This window comes from Tupaia chinensis, unplaced genomic scaffold (genome assembly GCF_000334495.1).
Source record: "Tupaia chinensis unplaced genomic scaffold, TupChi_1.0 Scaffold143734_1, whole genome shotgun sequence".
In the NCBI taxonomy this organism is placed as follows: Eukaryota; Metazoa; Chordata; class Mammalia; order Scandentia; family Tupaiidae; genus Tupaia; species Tupaia belangeri.
In genome coordinates, this window is record NW_006203583.1 from 1,222,095 (window position 1) to 1,243,983 (window position 21,889).

The window sequence follows — 21,889 nt, forward strand, 5'->3', positions numbered from 1 at the left end:
TCAACAGAAAGGAGCATTCCACATGAAATTACACCCTTGGAATGCAAAGACCAGGGCTGGGTTCTGAGCCTTAGTCACGGCTGAGGATTAATGACCTAGAGAGCACATGGCCGGAATCCCCTCTCAGGCAGGAGCCACGCCCAGCACGCTTCTGAGCTGTAATAGCAGGAAGGTCTCTTTCCTCTCTGCGGACAGTCCTGCTCAGACTACAGAAGCTTGTGACCCTGACTCTGGGGTAGACTCTGTGGGAAAGCCTAGAGACAGAAAGCAGAGAATGTCATGATCCTGACACAATAATTAACAGCCTACACTGCAGCGTTAGGGGACAAGGTGGGTTAATTGTAGCACTAGGTTTTCTGGAATCCTTTCAATGTAATGATGACTACCACCAACTGACAAGAACAAAATAATACACCTTCACCACAACACGGGCCAAATGCAGGATCCTATCCAGTTTGGAGACATGAAATAAACCAAACTTCTAGTTTAAAGCCACCATGACATATATGCATTTTCTAAACCACAAATAGAACTAACCCTGACTTCTTTTCCTAAGTCTTAAATCAATTAAAAGTGGGTTTAAGTATTTTTACAAAACGTAAAGATGTGCCCACTTAATAAGTCAGTTTTATGAATCTGCAATTTGGGTACTAACTGGATATCAAAACAGACTTAGAATCAAATGGAAACTGCAGAATTCAACCTCAATAATATTGAAAGCGAAGGAAATAAAGAAGTCGCAGTTAGCCAAGGATCACGGTGCTGGTGATGAGGACGATGATGATGATAAAGATGATGATGGTGACCTGATACTTGATTTCCAAATGGATTGGTCCTGGCTCACCTCAACAGCTCGGTATCTTCCAGCTAGAAAAGCTGCCTTCTGACTGTTGCAGCATTTGAGAAACATGTCAGGCTGGAGACAACAGGGGAGAATTAGGCCCTGCTTAGGAAAACAAAAGATAGCGATTAACTTTTTCAACTTAGTAATTATTACTCGTATTATTAGCATAGTAATCAGGGATTGTGTCAGGTTTTATGAGTATGTGTCTCTTCGTGTGCATAATCAGTATGTAGACATTGTTACATGTGCCTGTATTTTAATAATATAAAAAAGTAGCTACTGGAGTGTATTTTCTTGGAATGCATGCTTGAGAGTCTGGGAATCCTCAGAGAAAAATTAAAATGTGGACCCCACCAGGTGGACCAGTGCAGGGTGTTATTTGTGTTGCTTAAAAATCTAAAGGTTGGAGGGAGTCAAAATCACACCCTCAGCGTGACATGGACATTGGGACTCAGGGTCTGGGAGGTCTAGGAAACTGGAGACATAGGCAGACATTCACTTGAAACCTTCACGTGGCAAAGAACCCTGGAAAAGGTGAAGATGCCGGCCAAGAGAAATAAGAGTCTCAAATCCACACATCTTGGAGTTGGACAATGGCTCAGATTTTCAGAAATGTGATAAATTTCTTAAGATGACATGGCCACAAGGTCTCAGTTTTCTGTGGTTTCAGAAGTACTCATCTGAGAAAAGTGGGATCTCTTGGCCCTTGCTAAGGAATAAACCTAGTGATCCCTGCGAGAACGAGCTGCTGATTCAGAAGCTGAAGAAAGAAGGATCTGTGCAAGGCCTGGCTCCTCCTTCCGCATTCTGGGTTCAGTTCTCTCCCCTGAGAAAGACTCGCGGCCTGTCCTGCCTGCCCTGCAGCCTCAACAGTTACCTACCGGAGGCTCCTCCTAGAGCCAAATCAGACCTGCTCAGGTGTCAGCAGAGAGGGTTCTTACAGGCACTACACCCTCTCGGAGCTTTCCTGGGCAGCACAGTTGAAGCGTGGCCTCCATGCATACTGCTATTTAAAATATCCACCCACATGAGAGTGACTCCTTCCAGTTGGTCTGGCCTCACATTGAAAAGTTTAATTTGGATTCCATTTCTCTTCCCCTTGTCCTACTTTCCCCTGTGACTGAGAGAGGTTTTTCCATTTCATTCTACAGACATGTGAGGCATCTCACTCCCCTTGTTTCTCCCACCCCAGTCGTCCACACATCTGGAAGAGCAATGATCACATCTGGAGACCATTCTCATCTGGAAGATTTTTTCAACATTCTTTTCTTTGAAACCCAATCCATGTAACCTCTTGCTCAAAAAGGGCCTCTGAACTACTGGAATCATTTGCAGAGGCTTAAGAAAAAGTCCTTAGTTTCATCCCTACGTGGTGGAATTTATGACTCAAACCAAACTCAACATTATGTTTCTGATTTTTTTTTTCCTTCAAAAAGTACTTTTTTGAGCTTCACGATTAAAATGACTGGAAGTTCTAGCCTGGGTCACATACAAAAGGAAGATGAAAAGCGAGATGTTCTGCACTCAAAAGGGTGCGTCTAGTTACTAGCTCTGTGACCTTGAGCAAGATAGGTCATTTCCTCATTTCCACTGGGAAGGAGATAAGATAGAAGGAGGGACAGAGAGGCCCAAGCCACTAGGCTTGAGTTCATCAGGGAACCCTGCCCAGCCTCCTGTGGAGGAGAAGGGGCTACTCTGGCCACACAGTGCACAATGCCATGTGAAGAGGTCTACTACCTTACGTTCTACCTATCCAACTCAATCTCCTGTCACGCCGGAAATAGGAAAGGTACGGGTATCATGGATTCAAACATCTGAAGACAGAAGACTCAGGAGGAATTCTCTCCCCACAACTCCCTCTGGAAACCTGAACCCAAAACTCCTACTGTGGATTCCATACTCCTACCCACAGTAGAGGAGGGAAATCGGCACAGAGCTGACTCATACCATAGGCAAGTGCGGGGCCCACGGTTATCGAGACATACTTCATAAAAGCAGGAAGGATTGAATATATCACCAAATGACTAAACATTAAAGCAGAGAGCCTCAAGAAATAGGAGAAAACCAGGAAAGAGTTCCCCCATAAGGGAACATAATAACTCCTCACGGGGACCAACAGATGGTGTAATGGTTATGTCACTAGATTCCCACATAGTCAGTTATGGTTTGAGTCCTGGACCCAGTGGCTTAAACTTTAGGCCAGGCGCATGTGCATGCATGCCCAAAATCCCAAGAGGAGAATGGAAGAGAAGGGATTGCAGCACGGCTATCCCCTGGGTGAGGTGGATGATTTCTCACTTTCTGTCTCTCTGTGTCTCCCATGAGTTCACGTGCCCTACAGCAAAAATCTCTCAAAAATAACTAAATAAATAAATAACTCTTCACCAGCAATGGATAAAACAAAAGAGCTCACATAAATGTCAGAAAACTAATTCAGAATATTCATTGTAACAAAATTCAATGAATGCAAAAGAACACCAATTCCAGGAGATAAGAAAATCCTTCCATGACTTGGAGGAACTCCCTAAAGGGATGGACACATTGAAAAGGTATCAAACAGAATTTCTGGAGATAAAGAATACAATGTATGAAATCAAAACCTCCCTTGAAAGTATTAACAGCAGATTAGACCACACAGAAGAAAGACTCTCTGACCTTGAAGATAAAACCTCCAATTTAGTCCAAGCAACCAAAAGGAATGGAAGAATAGCCATTAAAAATCAGGACAGCATAGGAGTACAGGGGACCCCTAGATGGCACAATGGTTATGCCACTGGACTCCCAAGTAGTCAACCATGGTTTGAGTCCTGGACCCAGTGGCTTAAAATTCAAACCATGTGTGTCCAAAATCCCATGAGGAGAATGGAGGGGAAGGGATTACACCATGGCCATCCCCTCTGGGGGATGATTTTTTTACTTTCTTTTTCTCTGTCTCTCTGGTAAGTGCACCCTATAGCAAAATCTCTAAAATAAAATATATAATAAAATAAAATCAAACAAACAAACAAAAACAGGCCAATATATGGGAAATCCTAGACACCATTAAACAGCTGAATTTCTACAAAATAGGTATTTCAGAAGGCAAATACATAGGCACAGGCAGAAAAAGTCCTTAGTTTCATCCCTACGTGGTGGAATTTATGACTCAAACCAAACTCAACATTATGTTTCTGATTTTTTTTTTCCTTCAAAAAGTACTTTTTTGAGCTTCACGATTAACATGACTGGAAGTTCTAGCCTGGGTCACATACAAAAGGAAGATGAAAAGCGAGATGTTCTGCACTCAAAAGGGTGCGTCTAGTTACTAGCTCTGTGACCTTGAGCAAGATAGGTCATTTCCTCATTTCCACTGGGATCGAGATAAGATAGAAGGAGGGACAGAGAGGCCCAAGCCACTAGGCTTGAGTTCATCAGGGAACCCTGCCCAGCCTCCTGGGGAGGAGAATGGGCTACTCTGGCCGTAACCTGGCATGTGAAGAGGTCTACTACCTTACGTTCTACCTATCCAACTCAATCTCCTGTCACGCCGGAAATAGGAAAGGTACGGGTATCATGGATTCAAACATCTGAAGACAGAAGACTCAGGAGGAATTCTCTCCCCACAACTCCCTCTGGAAACCTGAACCCAAAACTCCTACTGTGGATTCCATACTCCTACCCACAGTAGAGGAGGGAAATCGGCACAGAGCTGACTCATACCATAGGCAAGTGCGGGGCCCACGGTTATCGAGACATACTTCATAAAAGCAGGAAGGATTGAATATATCACCAAATGACTAAACATTAAAGCAGAGAGCCTCAAGAAATAGGAGAAAACCAGGAAAGAGTTCCCCCATAAGGGAACATAATAACTCCTCACGGGGACCAACAGATGGTGTAATGGTTATGTCACTAGATTCCCACATAGTCAGTTATGGTTTGAGTCCTGGACCCAGTGGCTTAAACTTTAGGCCAGGCGCATGTGCATGCATGCCCAAAATCCCAAGAGGAGAATGGAAGAGAAGGGATTGCAGCACGGCTATCCCCTGGGTGAGGTGGATGATTTCTCACTTTCTGTCTCTCTGTGTCTCCCATGAGTTCACGTGCCCTACAGCAAAAATCTCTCAAAAATAACTAAATAAATAAATAACTCTTCACCAGCAATGGATAAAACAAAAGAGCTCACATAAATGTCAGAAAACTAATTCAGAATATTCATTGTAACAAAATTCAATGAATGCAAAAGAACACCAATTCCAGGAGATAAGAAAATCCTTCCATGACTTGGAGGAACTCCCTAAAGGGATGGACACATTGAAAAGGTATCAAACAGAATTTCTGGAGATAAAGAATACAATGTATGAAATCAAAACCTCCCTTGAAAGTATTAACAGCAGATTAGACCACACAGAAGAAAGACTCTCTGACCTTGAAGATAAAACCTCCAATTTAGTCCAAGCAACCAAAAGGAATGGAAGAATAGCCATTAAAAATCAGGACAGCATAGGAGTACAGGGGACCCCTAGATGGCACAATGGTTATGCCACTGGACTCCCAAGTAGTCAACCATGGTTTGAGTCCTGGACCCAGTGGCTTAAAATTCAAACCATGTGTGTCCAAAATCCCATGAGGAGAATGGAGGGGAAGGGATTACACCATGGCCATCCCCTCTGGGGGATGATTTTTTTACTTTCTTTTTCTCTGTCTCTCTGGTAAGTGCACCCTATAGCAAAATCTCTAAAATAAAATATATAATAAAATAAAATCAAACAAACAAACAAAAACAGGCCAATATATGGGAAATCCTAGACACCATTAAACAGCTGAATTTCTACAAAATAGGTATTTCAGAAGGCAAATACATAGGCACAGGCATAGAAAACATCTTTAATGACATATTAACTGAAAACTTTCCAAATTTAGAGAGATATATGGACATCCAAATCCAGAAAATACAATGGACATCAAATATATAGAACATAATAAGACCCTCTCCAAGACATATCATAGCCAAATTGGGTAAAAATCAAAGACAAAGGCAATATTCTAAAAATGGCAAGAGAGAAATGCCAAGTTACTTATAACGTTATTACATTAGACTAACATTGGACCTCTCAACTGAATGAAAGCAAGGAAAGAATGAAAAGATATATTTAAAATTATAGAAGAAAAATAATTTCGGCTGAGAGTACTATAACCAGAAAGGTTATTCTTCAAATGGGAAGAAGAAATAAAATCATTCCCAGATAAACAAACACTGAAAGACTTTACTCAAACTAAACCAGCTCTCCAGGAAATACTTAAGGGAATACTATGCCAGGAAAATTAAAGGGAAATAAATGAAAGTAACAGAACACACAACAGCCAGCAAAAAAGGATAAATCCATATATATCAATAATAACATTGAATGTCAGGATTAAATTTCCCTGCTAACAGCTAAAAATGCAGATTCGGGATTGGCAGGTGGCATGATGGTTAAGGACTCTCACAAGTCCATCCACAGGACTTGGTGGCTAGCTTTCTTTCTCTCTCTCTCTCTCTCTCTCTGTCTCTCATTTCTCTCTCACTCTGTCCTTCCCTGGTCAAATTAAAAATAAATAAATAAATAGGGGCCGGCAGGTGGCATGGTGGTTAAAGGCACTGGACTCCCACATGGCTAACCACAGTTCGAGTCCTGGACTTGGAGGCTTGCTTTCTCACTTTCTCTCTCTCTCTCTATCTCTGGTCAGATTGAAAAATAATGATAATAAATAAATAAATAAATAAATCTTAATAAAAAAAGACAATAGCTATCTGAAAGGTTCATGTAAAATTGTATAAGAAAAGAGACTAGTGTTGATAAAGGTAAATCATTTAAAATAAATAAATAAAGTTAAATAAAATAATTTTTTCTTTATTATTATTTATACATTCAATTGCTATACATCATTTAGATTTTAAAGAGACTTTACCCAGCATGATATACACCTCAGTGTAGCCCAGTCAAAAATGCTATATACATCCTCATCAACAGATAATAAACCATATCTGTGTCCCACAAATGTCTTCCCTCTCTATTTTTCCCCAAATTTCCTTTCCTATGCTCTTCCCCTCCCACACTCTCCTTCCACTTTGTCTCTAGTGTCCATACAATTTTTAATACTTTTATGTCCTCCAGACTTTCAGTCTCTACCATAGAGTGCACACGGTCAGTTAAGTGGAGACATACAATGTCTCTCTTTCATAGCCTGATTTGCTTCTCTCAGAAACAGATCTTCCATATTTGTCAACTTTCTATCAAATTCCAGGGCCCTGGGTTTTTTTTTTTTTTATGGCTGAATAGTATTCCATAGAGTATATGTGCCATACTTTTTCAATGCATTCATCTGTTTGTGGATGTTTGGGTTGGTTCCATCTCTTAGCAATCATGAATAATCCTGCAATAAATATAGTTGTACAAGTGCTTTTCTGACTGAGTGTTCTCCTGTCCTTTGGGTAGATATCCAGGAATGGAATGGAATTGCTGAATCAAATGGTAGTTCTATTTGAAAGTCTTTGAGGAACCTCCATATTATTCTCCACAGTGGCTGGACCAATTTACATTCCCACCAACAATGTAGTATTCCCCTTTCACCACATCCCCTCCAGCACTCACCATTTTTTTTTTTTTAATCTTCACCATTCTGACTGGGGTTAGGTGGTATTTCATTGTAGTTTAGATCTGTATCTCTCTTATGATGAGGGATGTTGAGCATTTCTTCATATGTTTTTTGGCTGTTCACATGTCTTCCTTAGAGAGTTGTTTATTCAGCTCATTTTCCCATCTTTTAATTGAGTTAATCATTTTTTTTTCTGGGTAAGCTTCTTGAGTTCCCTGTATATGCTAGTTATCAGTCCCTTATATGAGGCACAGTTAGCAAAAATTCTCTACCATTCTGAGGATTGTCAATTCACACTAATTACAGTGTCCTTTGCTGTGCAGAAACTTCTTAATATGATGTAATCCCACCTGTCTATTTTGGGGATTATCACCTGTGCTTTGGGGTTCTTGCGTAAGAAGTCTTTGCCTATCCCAGTGTCTCCCAGAATTTCCCCAGTGTTTTCCACCAGTAGTTTTATACTTTGAGGTCTTAGGTTTAGATCTTTGATACACTTTGATTTGACTTTTGTTAATGGCTAGAGATAGGGGTCCAAATTCAGCTTTGTGAAGGTGGATATCCACTTTTTCCAGCACCATTTGCTAAAGAGGTTTTCTTTTTCCCACTGGATTGGCTGGTTCCCCTTTGTCAAAAATCAGTTGGCTGTATGTTTTGGAGTTTATTTCTGGGGTCTCTACCCTGTTCCATTTGTCTTCATGTATGTTTTTGTGCCAATACCATGTTGTTTTGATTATCACAGCTTTGTATTATATTTTGGGGTCAGGGAGTGAGATGCCACCCACTCCTCTCTTTTTGTGCAAGATGGCTTTGGCAATATGGGGTCTTTTATGATTCCAGACAAATTCTATGATTGTCTTTTCTAAATCTGTGAAGAATGTCTCTTGTAGTTTTATAGGGATTGCATTAAATATGTAGATTCATTTGGGTAGGATTGCCATTTTGATTATATTAATTCTGCCAATCCATAGTCTTGGACTTCCTTGGTTAGTTTTATTCCTGGGTATCTTATACTTCTTGTGGCTATGGTAAATGGAATTACTTTCTTCAGTTCTGTCTCTGTGTGTTTGTTGTTTGTATATAGAAATGCTATAGATTTTTGTAAGTTAATTTTGTATCCTGCCACTTTACTGTATGCATTTATTACTTTGAGGAATTTTTTCATGGATACTATCGGGTCTTCTATGTATACAATCATGTCATGTGCAAACAGAGATAATTTTAGCTCTTCTTACCCTATTGGAATGCCGTTTAATTTCCTTCTCTTGTCTGATTGTATTGGCTAGGACTTCCAATACTATATTGAATAGGAGTGGAGAAAGTGGTCACCTTGTCTTGTATCAGTTTTTAATGGAAAAACGTTCAGTTTTTCCCTATTCAACATAATGTTAGCTATAGGTTTTTCATAGATGACTTTTATTACGCTAAGAAATGATCCTTCTATGCCAATTTTCCTGAGAGTCTTAATCTCAGGAATGTTGCATTTTGTCAAATGTTTTTTCTGCATCAATTGACATGATCATATGATATTTATCTTTCTTTCTGTAAATATGGCATATTACACTTATGGTTTTGTGTATGTTGAACTACCCTTGCATCCCTGGAATAAAGCCTACCTGGTTGTGATGAATAACCTTTTTTATATGCTGCTGAATATGGTTAGCAAGTATCTTGTTGAGAATTTTTACATCTATATTAATCATAGATATAGGTCTGTAGTTTTCCTTTTTTTGTTGTGTCCTTAACCATTTTGGGAATGAGGGTAGTGGAGGCTTCATAAACTGAATTTAGAAGGGTTCCTTCCTTTTGGATCTCTAGAAAAACTGTGAGTAGAATGGGGGATACTTCTTCTTTTAAAGTTTTGTAAAATTCAACAGTGAAACCATCCTGACCTAGATTTTCTTTGTTGGGAGGTCATTTAACACCGATTCAATCTCATTGCTTGTTATAGGTCTATTCAGGCTTTCTATGTTCTCCTGAGTTTCTATGTCCTCCTGTGTTGCAGTGTCCCACAAATTATGGAAACTTGTGTACTCATTATCATTTGTTTCCATGAATTTTTTTATTTCAGTCTTAATCTCTTCAGTAGTCAGGAAGTCATTCAGAAGTATGTCATTTAGTTTTCATGTATTTGTGTATTTCAAGGGTTTTTCCTGAGTTAATATCGTTTAATTCCATCATGGTCAGAGAAAATGCTGGATATAGTTTCTATGCCTTTGAATCTGTAAAGGCTGGTTTTGTGCACTATCATGGGTCAATCTTTAAGAAAGTACCATGCAGGGCTGAGAAAAATGTATATTTTGTGGTTTTGGGGTGGAAAGTTCTATAGATGTCTATCAAATCCATCTGATTTGTGATATCATTTAGGTTCAGGATCTTTTTGCTTATTTTTTGTCTCATTGACTTGCCTAAAGGAGATAATGAAGATCTCCTACAATTACAGTGTTACAGTCTATCTCTTCTTTTAGATCTAGCAATCTTTCCCTTACATATTTGGGTGCTCCTGAGTTGGGTGCATAGATATTTATAAATGCTATATCTTCTTGGTAAACTAATCCTTTTACTACCCTTCTTTGTCTCTTCTTACGGTTTTTATCTTAAAGCCTATTTTGTCCAAAATCAGTATAGCAACTCCCACTCTTTTTTGGTTTCATTTGTATGGAATACCTTTTCCCAGCCCTTCACTTTTAGTCTATGTATGTCTTCATCATGAGATAGGCTTTTTGTAGACAGCAGATGGAGAGTTTCTGATTTTTAATCCATTTGGCCAGTCTGTGTCTCTTGATCACATAATTTAATCCATTAACATTCAACATTATTATCAATATTTCCAGACTTGTCCCTACCATTAAGTTGTGATATATTCAGTTTTGTTGTTGTTGTTGTTGTTGTTGTTATTCTCTTATTGCTGTCTGTCTGTCTTTAGTTTCCTTGGTATAGTACTCCTTTCAGAATTTCTTGAAGAGCTGATCTGGAGTTGGTGTTACCCTGATGGGATAGCCTTCATAAATGATTTGACTTTTCTCTCTTGCCAATATTAGTATCTTGTCTTTGTCTGTAGTTTTGGACCATCGAGCTATGAAGTGCTGTGGAGAAGATCTTCTTGGATTGATTCTACTTGGGGTTCTTTGTATTTCTTGGGTCTGGAAGTTTGAGTTCCTCTCTAGACTTAGAAAATTTTCTTCCAGAATTTCATGGAATAGATTATCAATGCCCTTATTGGTTTCTTCACCTTCTGGGATACCAGTTATTTGGATGTTTGGGACTTTCATGGTATCTAGTATTTCTCATATAATATCTTCAGTTTTCTTGACTGTTTTCTCAGTATTTTTGATTATTATTATTATTTTTCTAGATCAGAAGTTTTGACTTCTACTCCTGAGATTTGACCTTCTGCATAATCTAACCTGTTTTAATACTTTGGAGGGAGGTTTTGATTTCCTGTATTACAGCCTTCATATCTAACAGTTCCATTTCATTCTTTTTTATGGTGTCCAATTCTTCTTTCATATCATGGAAGGACTTCCTCATCTCTTGGAGCACAACGTCTCTTTTCTTTTGCATCTCATAGAGTTTTGTTACCATAAATATTTTAAATTATTCTTCTGACATTTTGGTAATAGCCTCTAAATTTTCTCTACTTGGAGATGAGTTACAGTGTTCCCTTGCTGGACATGTATTACTTGATTCTCTCATCCTTGAGGCTCTTCTCCAATTTTTAGTCATTTGGTAATGTATTCACTTTTGGCTAATTTGTTAGAGAAGGATTCTATGACTGTGAGCTCATGTATTTCCCTTACCGTGAAATAGTTTGGTATTATTCTCTCCCTTCTACAGTGTCCTCCAGTGTGGGAATCACAGGATAAGTTTTGCCATCGCATTTATGATGGGGAATTTCACTCTTTTTGCAACTACAGTGAGGTGCAAAGAATTTTCTAAAACTCACAATGTTCAGATGTTTAGCTACTATGCACCTAGTTCTCTAGGCAGTAGGTAAGGGCTGAGCAGTAAAACAGGAAAGTAAAAAAAAAGAAAGTAGGAAAGATAAATAGAAAGAAAAAGCAAAGAAAACAGAAGGAAAGAACTAGAGCAAAAAGAAAAGAAAAAAGAACAGAAATCACATGGTAGATAATGGAATTAGGTTAAAAATAGAAAACCGCAGAGTGGCGTGCAAGTGTACTGCGCAAAGATCCAACACGTTTAGAGGTGGAATTGCCTGGATGCTTTCTGTCCTAGTTGAGACAAGAGGAGATAAATTAACAAGAGTAAGGCATAGATGGGGCAGAAAGCTGTTTTATTAAAAAGGGGGAAAAAAAGTTAGAAGGGACAGAGAGGAACAAGAGGGACAGGGAAACTTGCTTACCTAGCTAGCACTGGGATCTCGAAGTGGGGACCCTGGTTGGGGATGGAGATTCACAGCCATGAAGCTGCACCCAGAGAGCCAACACAGTCAGAGGTGGAGTTGCCTCAAGCAATTCTTTTATTAAAAAAAAAAATTTTTTTTCAACTATTTTTCACACAAGCAGATTTAAGTACAAATTCACCAACTATTTGATAGACAGTTGTCTCCATAGGTTTCAATTTATATATTTATTATAATCATTACTCATTGTATAGAACTAGACAACAGAGCAAAAGCCCAAAATGTTACAAGTAGGTGAGTCTTTCTTTGGAATGAGTTTTAAAGAGGCTATAACCAAGAACATTGTAAAACCTGTAAATCACTGACTACTACGTCTTCACTTTTTACATCTCTTTCCAATTTTTTTTAAATTTTTGCTTTTTCAAGAACTTCTTTCTTTATGCACAGTAGAGTACTATGGTATCACAAGAACTCACAGTGAGTGAATAAAGTTTTCTCTTTCTATCTCATCCCAGTGTGCTATTGTTATGTACCATTTTTACCTGTCTCTAACTGGACCAATGATTGATAGCATAGATATCTTCAGATTATAAACGCCTATCTCCCACAGTCCTCTACATGGAAATTACAGATTCTTTCATTGACTATGTTAAGATTTTCTTTCTTAATTTATGAGACTTTTTATTGTCTGATTTTTAATCAATTTGTTTTTCTTTAAAACTGTATTTCACCATAAAGAATATTATAGATATTTCAGTACATACTTCCAGAATAACCAGTGGAGTGGGTTCTGAATATTCACAACATAATATAATGTCAACTGTTGAAGGTAGTAAATATGTTAATATCCTTGATTTGTTTATTATACATTTTATATTCTTTTAGAGACCATTCTAGACCCTATGAAGATATGTAATGATTACATGTAAATTATGAATTATAAAAATGTGTATACATAAATAAAACACTGAAATAAATTGCTTAAAATTGGACTAATGGTCCAGCTGCTGTGGTAAAATAGTAACGCAAGTTCCCTGCAAAGCTGGAAGCCATATGGCTGTCCACAGGTTCAGATCCCTGAGTTGACCTGGAAAAACACAGGAATGGCCAGGATATTGAGAAGCTGGAGGACTGGAGATGAGATCCTGTCAAGGATGTTTCTCCCTGTATCCCTTCCTCTCTCACATATGCACACATGCTCTCTATGATGAAATTCAATTAAATTAAATCAGACTAGTAATCCCTGCTTTGTTATCCCAAAGTAGTGTGTGAGGATGAGGTGAGAAAACATAATTGAATATACTTTGGCTTATACCTGTGTAAATAATAAGACATGGAGAGAGGGAAGGGAATTTGCATCAGACTGGGGGCAATCTTGCATTTTCACCCTCCCTCTTTAAATCCATGATAGACCCCAAGGCTATGGCTCCATGATGCACCACTGAGCAGGGGTAGGCAGAAGTCTCTGGAACACAAATCCTGCTCACAGCTACATGTTCTCATTCTAAGTGGACAGTAGAGCATTTGCTCAGTGGTTTTCAAATCTAACATATATACAGATCACCTGGCCATTCTGATGAAAAGCAGACGCTGGCTCAGTGATCTGGGATGGGGCTAAGGTCTGTATTTTTAACAAGCTCATGGAAGGTGCCCATGCAGCTAGTCCCAATGATATCCGAGTAACTTAGTCCTAGGAAAATGAACCCCAACTCAAAAAAATTCTGTCTCTGTTAACAAGTGGTTCAGTTATATGGCAGTGTCCAGTCTCATTCTCAAGTACAGCCCATGGGAGGAGAGACACGGGGCAGGGCATGGGATGGAAACCACATTCCTGAAATGCACAAAGACCAGCTCAGCTCCACCTTTGCTCTTTGCTTCCTGAATGGGAAGGGAAAACTAACTGCCCTACTTAACTCACTTCCTGCCTTCAAGTATGTCTCCTCCTGGGTCAGGTTTACACCCCTTTACCCTGTAGAGAGAATGCCAGGCTATGGATGACTGTCTTTGTCCTTTGGTAAAGGGCCCAGCTCACAGCCAGGCTGCTACAAAGGAGAGAAGCACAACTGCTCTTCGCTCTTCAAGTGCCTCACTCCCCTAAGCTCTGTCACCTGCTACTAGGGGCAAGAGAAAGAGAGGGATGGCTTGAAGTAAGAGGCAGGGACGGAATGATGGTAATGGGAGAGACCAAAGCCAAAGGCATCCTGAGGGCCTCTCATCACAGACATGCCCAGAGGGTGGAAGGGCAAAAGCCTCAGGGAAGATGCCAGTGAGTATGAACCTAGAAAGCAAGAGGCAGAGCAGAAAAGCATTCATGTTTTCCTTTTTAAAATTTTAAAAATACTAATCATCAAAGGAGGAGGAAAAAAAATCCTGCTTCTTAGATGAGTTTGGCAACCCTGGAGAAAAAAACCTGAAAAACTACTTATAAAAACCGAAGGGACCCTTAGAGGATGTGGAGGGGGCTGGGGAGAGATTGGTAAAAATCCTGTGCTGAAAACCATGTCTTGAAAAGTGGCCAAAAACAGTTCACAGTAATATCTGAAACGCTGAGATGAGACAGTCTGGGTGGGAGCGCCCAATGGCTCATAAATGAGAAGGGCCAGTGATTTTATCTGGCCCACCCTCGGCCATCCACCTGCAGTTTGATGAGGTCTCCCTGGGCAGGGGCCACCCTAGGCAACAGGAGGGTGCTGGGCAACCGACAGCAGTCCAGGGAGGCAACTAAAGCAGAGGGAAGATTTTTCATTCGAGTTGTGGTTACAGCTTCCGTTTCTACACAGAGTCTACACAGAAAGCGTCAGTTCAAGCCCTGAAGGTTCTCTGAAGATCCGTTATTACTGCCTCTGCTCCGACCTTCCTGCTTCCGGTAATGCCCACACTCCAAGCCCTACGCCCTGTCGCCATAAGGATGATCCTTCTAAAACAGATGGAATCACACCACTCAGAACTTCTCAGAGTTCCTCGTTGCCAGCAAAGGAAATTCCAAACTTCTTAGCCTGGCCTGCCGTGCTTTCTGCAGCCTTGGTCAAGCCTATTTCTCCTCTGCTCCTAACCTCGCTCCACGCTGCCGATCACCCTGCAGTTCAGTCACTAAACCAGTTTCCCCTCCAAGCCATGACCTTTCAACTCTCCTGCTCCTTTGCCTATTGCTTTAATTCTCCATTTGGCTTAAGTTTCAATTTTTTTCAAAGCAAGAGAAAACATAGGCATGACATTAGTGGGACATGGAAATGGTTTATTACCTGTTGATGATAACATGTACAGTATTCCCAACTGGACTGGTCTGAGAAGTAGTTCATGTTGGGTAAATTCTTTTTACAAGCAAAATGATATATAGTGATTGAATGTTTCGAAAAAAAAATGAGAATAATAATAATCTGGGAAAAATGATGAAAAGCTATTTGATGATGATGATGTGGATAGTAATGTCTTTATCTTGACTGATATGCAAGGTATTCTTTCTGGAAAAAGAAATGTAATACACTGTAAAGATATATGTGGTTCAATGTAATATAAGCAAGATTATGATAATAATAAAATTTAAAAAAGAAAAAGTAATGCATGTGCAGTATTTTTAAAGATGCAGATTTAAAATGCAAAGCAGCAATCTTTTACTCTTCTTCTTCCCTTTCCCTTCCCCTCTTGCACACTCCCTTTACAAATCACCTTTCACTCTTTAAAATTTTTCTCTTCTGGTGGTTACTTTTATTTTTCTAGAAATTATTTCTTGATTTCTATAAAGCATTTCTTTTTCTTTAATTTGGCAATTTTCCAGAGCATTGTTTTACCTTCCAACTCAAATAAATACGTGTTTAGCACACATGGAAACTACCTCTAGTGAGAACAATTTATAAGGTTAAAAGTTACCAGGGCAGGCTCAATGGTGCGGCAGTCTTCAACAGGTTCATGGAAATGCACCAGATGAAAAAGCTATGCACACATTTCAAAATTATTTCGCACCACAATAAATTTGTATTTTAATTCTATTTTCCACAAACTTTTCAATGTCCTCTTGCATGTCTTCAAAAAAGGTCTGAGAATAAAACAGTGCTTCCTTCATCTATAAAATCTATGCTGGTCTCTCTAGACCTGCAGCAAAATAGTCATCCTGCATTTCTCTTCACTAATATTTTAGGTTGCATAAACTGTTTCCAGTTCTTATATCTACCTCTGGCCTGCTTTACTCCCTCATTTTGCAGGAGTATGTTCTCAAATGACTTCTTCCAAAAGCGTGTAGGATTAAGCCTTCTGACTATCTCAAATGTCTTTTTTTCTACAGTTAGAAAGTTGTCGCTGTTAGAAATCTTGAAGACCCATTTATCTGTAGGTTGGCATTATAAGGGGTCTTCAAAACATTCATGGAAGATGCATATTATGGAAAAATTACACCTGGGTTTCAAAAAATTTTTGCACCAAAATCAATTCGATTTCATTACATTTTCGATGAACTTTGTGAAGCCTTCCTATATTTCTCCATTCCTTTCTCCTATAAAAACATTTAAGATCTCTCTTTTTAATTACTAGTGTCCTAATTTTATAACACTGTATTTGCTGAGTTTCGTTCATTGCAGTGAGTACTTGGTGAACACTTCTCTTTTTAAGTATTGTATCTTTCAACTGTGGGAAATTCTCTTGTAATATTTCTGTGTCATTCTTTCTCCTAGTGTCTTTGGGGTGTCTCGTCAGATGTTGATTCCTTGGGTAATTCTATGTGTTAGCTTTTTTGTTCACTTTTTTACACTTCATCTTTGTTTTACTTTTTCTCTATTTTCTTTTCTTTCTTTCTTTCTTTTTCTTTTTTAAATTTAATTTGATAGCAAGTGCATGCACTTTCTGAAAAAATACAGAGAGAGAGAAGTGAGAAAGTATTTCTGTGAGGGATGACCATGCTGCAACCCCTTCTTCTCCATCTCTCTCTCTCGTTTCACAACTTTGAACATGCACATGCACACACACACTTGCCCAATGTGTTTTCTAAGCCTCCAGGCCCAGGATTCAAACCACTCAGTCAGCTATGTGGACTCCATCTGCCTCACCTACCTTACCAATGGCTCTCCCCATATTCTCCAACTTTTTAATATTCACTTTCATAAAATCCTCTGCTTGTGACATCATCACAGATGTTTAGTTCAGGTTCCATACAAGTTAACTCTTGTTTTCCCGTGGTGTAATTTTTCTTTTTCTAAGTCTTGCTTTCATGTATCACAATTTCCACAAATACCTACTGAGCGGTGTTTGGCAAAGCTGACTGTGAACTTGGAGTACACTGCCAGGCCTTGTTGACTCTTGGGCTCCATTTCAGGATGACAGGGAGTGGAGCCTAACACTAAGAACAGGTTGTTCTATTTCTTCAGAGAGACACAATCCTTCTCCCATGAATTCATTGTGGAGAAGTGGGCATTTCAGCCCATATCTGACTCTTGCCCTCCATCAAATTTAGTTGTTGAGTTTTCTAAATTTTAAGTTTGAAGCCCTTCTAGGATTCCATATGAAGAATCAGCCCTTGGGACTAGCAGTTGGTGTAATGGCTATGTCACTGGACTCCCATGTAGCCAACTGCGATTTGAGTCCCGGACCCAGTGGCTTAAACTCACACCGGGCGCGTATGCATGTGTGCCCAAGATCCCGAGAGGAGAATGGAGAAAAAGAGATTGCAGCATGGCCAGCCCTCCTGGGGGGTGATTTCTCACTTTCTGTCTCTCTGTCTGTCTCTGTCTGTCTGGCGAGCGCACACGCCCTATAGCAAAAACCTCTCAAAAGAAAGAAAGAAAGATCGGCCCTTGACAGTCGTGCCCCTGTATATATTCTTCACTGTCTTTGCCCTGCTCAGCTCAGTACATCAGCTCTCAGTCCTCCCTCCGCTGCTGCAACCACGCATCACTTAGCTTTTGAAGGCCCCTTCCACGTTCTCTTAATTGTTGGAAATTTGTACAAGTCTTCAATCCCTAGATGTTATGCCAAAAAGTTTCAGAAGGTAAAGAAGATAAATGAGTTGAAACCAGCAAGTGACATGGTGGCTAAAGTGCTAAACTTCCCACAAGGCTAACTGTGGTTCAAGTCTCAAATCTGGTGGCTAACTTTCTCACTTTCCCTCTCTGTCTCTCTCTGGTGAGCCCACGTGCCCTATAGCAAATTAAAAGAAAAAAACAATAGCAATAATAATAAATAAAATTAAATAAATAATTATTTTTTTAACATGTGTTTTAAGAAGCCAAAATAAAAATAACGGTACTGAAAGTTTCCAGAAAGAAAGTACAGAGCCCTTGAAAAGGAGCAGGAATCCTTAATATCAACACTGGGTACTAGTCAATGTAGTAATTTTTTTCACTATTGAAAGAAAAGAACTGTCAACTTAGAATTTGAATTCCAATTACACAATCTTTAAATTTTGAGACAAATTAATGTTATCTCATGCTCATGTAAAACTTTTTTTAAAGTCTCTTTGAACTACTCTAGTGAGAAGATAAATAAGACACATTATTGTGAATGTATAAACTGCCGATATAAGCAGAAGAAGAAATCAAAACTCACATAAATAAACATTATAGAAATTAAAGTGGTGATCATTTTGTGAAGATAGTAAATCTAAATTTCACAACTGGATAAGAACAATATAGAAATATATATTATATATATACATGGATCTTTGTGTATCTCACATATACAAGAAAGTTCTGTGAAACGACAGAGGAAAAGGTTAGAAACCCAAAAGAAAAATTAGAAAAGCATAAAATACACAACTTAGAGAATGGGTATTAAGTACCAGGTGAGATATATAATTTTCTTAGAATTCAGAAATGGATAAAATGAAAAAACAGCGAACTCGGTACACAAAGATTAGAAAGCCAGGTAATACTAAGTGCTTGAGAAGATTCCATGAAACAGGCTCCTTTGTGCATTGCTGGAGTAGTATTAAACTGGCACAGTCATTCTGGAGGGCAATCAAGCAATGTTTGGTGGAAATAAATATTCCTATACTCATGGTTCAGCAATTCTCACTGGGTATACATCCAGAGAAACTCCAGCTGAAGGCTAGGGCACATTGGAGTGCCATATGCAAATCGAAGGCTGGGGTGGAGGAGTGGGATAGGAAAGTGGGAGACAGAAGGAGAGCAGGAGTGAAGATCAGGGGAAAGGCCAATAACCAAAATAAAACCAGAACGTGAGGGGCCCGATGGTAGCACAATGATAATGCAATGCTCTGTGAGGTTGACCTACATGGGAAGGTTCTGGGTTCGCAACTAGAGACCTCTTTGAATGCCCGTAATCCAAGGCTGGCTGAGCCTTGCGGTGCATCATAGCATGACGACCCTTTGGGTCTTCCTCTCTCTTCCTCTCTCTTCTGTTCATGGACGAAAGAAAGCAATTTTTAAAAGCAAAGCAAAATAAAACACAGAATGTGACCTCTCACACTCTGCTAATGAGAGGTGGCACACCCTGAGGAATCGGTTTAACTTGGCACTCTGTAACTGAGATTCCACACAATGAAGATCACCACACACAAGCACTTCTTTACCAGCTGGTGTCCCAGCCTGTGTCAAGGCACCGGAGACTTCAAAATGAAGGAGCAGCTTCTGTGAAGCTACTTCCCTTGCTTTGACCAAGGAGGTGTGCTGTGGAGTGAATGTAACCTTCTGCAGTCCCCAACCCCATTCATCTGACCTAGTGAGAAAAAGAAAAGCCTCACCCTTTAGAAAGAAACCCCTCCCTGGAGCTCAGTAATCTACAATCTTAGTTTATCCCTGGGCCGTGAGACCATTTCCTGCCCAAACATCATTTCCTTCCACAGAGCCCTGGTGGAGCAGGTTCCTCAATCCCTGAGTAATCCCTGCCTGTTTCAGCACCAAAGTCAGGTCAATGTCTTCATGTGTCACCTCCTGTCACTGGAGCACCACTGCAGCCACCTCAGGAGACTGACCTGTGTGGGGGGAGGAAGTAGCCCAGGGGGGAGCCAAGATCCTGTGTTGCCCATGGAAAAGGCATTATTTTAGCAGCAATAACGTCTGACTCTCTTGAGTAATCAAACCGAGCACCTGCACAAAGAAACCCCACCTACCCTAGATAAGGACCGGAAACTGACTTATTGAAATGACCCAGTAATACGGGGAGGGCAGTACAAAGGTGAGCTCGGAGAGCTGGAGAAGCCACAAGACACAGATTTTTTTTTTTTTTTTTAAATAAGAACATTGCTGAAGTCTGTTCTTGCATGTGCCTGCACCAGACATCTCTTTTGAGACCACAATCTCCATTTTCTTCTTTCTTCAAGAGTCGTATTCCATGAATCCTGTCTCACCATTTCCTTCTACCTACCTGGAGTAGATCCTCAGGTAAATTCTCAAGAGTTCACCCGGCCACAACAAAAATCTAAGCGTTTCCAGCTTGCTTTTACTCAGCTATCAAGTAGAGGGTCAGAGCTCCTTAAGCTCGTGACAAGTGCAGCGCCGTATACGGAGGCCTTACAGAGAACCACAGAAATAGGCCTTCCACATAGGCCTTGCCCATAGAGCACGTGAACTGGTGCTTACAAGCCGCCTGGCAAAGGCCAGCCATTATCTTCAGTGGGTCATATATTGGGTTGTCAGAAAAGTCATGACGTATTTTTTCTGTTTTTCTATGCAAAACTGTGTCATGACTTTTCTGACAACCCAATGTATTTCCTTATTTATTTTCCACAATGACTGCAGGAGTGGAAGCCCCATTTCTCTGTTCTCCAGACTCCCAGAGAATCAGGAACAGCTGCTAAGTGACAAAGCTGGGCCTTCAGACTCCAAGACCTCAGCACTTTTCACAACACCACGGTTGCGTTAAAGAGAATCTACCCTTATTGAAAATACAGAACACGGTGTCCTAATATTGATTTCTAGAACTTTCAGCACAGCATGCCAACAAGAACAAATGTATGAGAAAATAAACTCTGAGCTTGTGAGTTCTGGGCTCTTCTGTGGAAGGAGGGATGCTCAACAGTGAAAAACTCCTAAGGCAATAACTTTTGAAATCTAATCAGAAAGTGCACACAGCAATATTGTGGCAGAGGAGAGAAAATAAAGTTGGACTATACATCTTTTAAGTTTACTTAACTGTTCCTACCGTCGTGGAACAAAATTTCCACTCTGTCTACCAGAGTAGGAGGAATCATGCTTAAACGTGGCAGGGTGGATTCAGGTTAGACACTACAAAAAGTATTTCTCGTGATGAGGTGGTTAAATACCAAACTATTTCATTAAAGGAAGTGGTGAAATGTGATTTTTTTTTTTTTCCTCTTGGATGATTTTGGCTTGCTCTACTGTTGGAGACAGGAGAAAGAACACAGAGAGCTCTATAAATGTCATCTGCAAATGGCAACTCTGTGTCTACAGGATAATTTAATTGTGCTCACATTAAAAAAGTGTTCAGGGAAGCCCATGTAATAATAACGAAGTGTTGCTCAACCCCAGACCCTCCCGGAGAGCCACTGCAGAGTCACTTCTCACCTTTCTCCCTGGTTCCCACACTCTGGCAAGCACAAACCAGAAAGGGTCTGAGTCACCGGGTCACATGACTGAAAGTGCACATGGGGCCTCTCTCCAGAGTTGGCACAGCCACATGAAACCGAAATCGCCTGTGCCTGGTAAGCCGAGCAGAGCACTGGCAGCTGCAGGTCTGATTTTGGCTTTTCTGCAGGAAACGTCTCGGGGCTGCCATCCAGCCGTTCAAGCTTCAGCCTCCCTTCGGTGTTCTCCAAGGAAGAGGATAAGTGCAGTGGCCCATTCCTTGCACTCTAGCTGCTGATCCCCTGCGAATTTTCATTAGTTAGTAAGTTAGCTGGCTAGTTAGAGGATTAGCTGGCTAGTTGGTTGGTCAGTTGATTAGTTGACTTCTTGGTTAGTTAGTGAACCAGCTAGTTCATTCATTAGTTGACTAGTCAATTTGATGGTTAGTTCATTGGTTAGTTAGTTGATTAGTTGGATAATTGGTTGGTCAGATAACTTGTTCATTTTGTAAAGAGCACAGGGGCATCATCTACTCCTAATAAAGTGTTCTTTCACACTGGAGACAGTATGGAAGGAGGGTGAAAGCAGGGAAGAGGG

The 21,889-nt window shown here is 40.1% G+C and overlaps 1 pseudogene; it reads left to right on the forward strand.

Annotated features, from left to right (window-relative positions):
• LOC102490592 (60S ribosomal protein L6-like) overlaps window positions 1–21,889 on the forward strand; it is a 52,486-nt pseudogene that overhangs the window by 8,001 nt on the left and 22,596 nt on the right.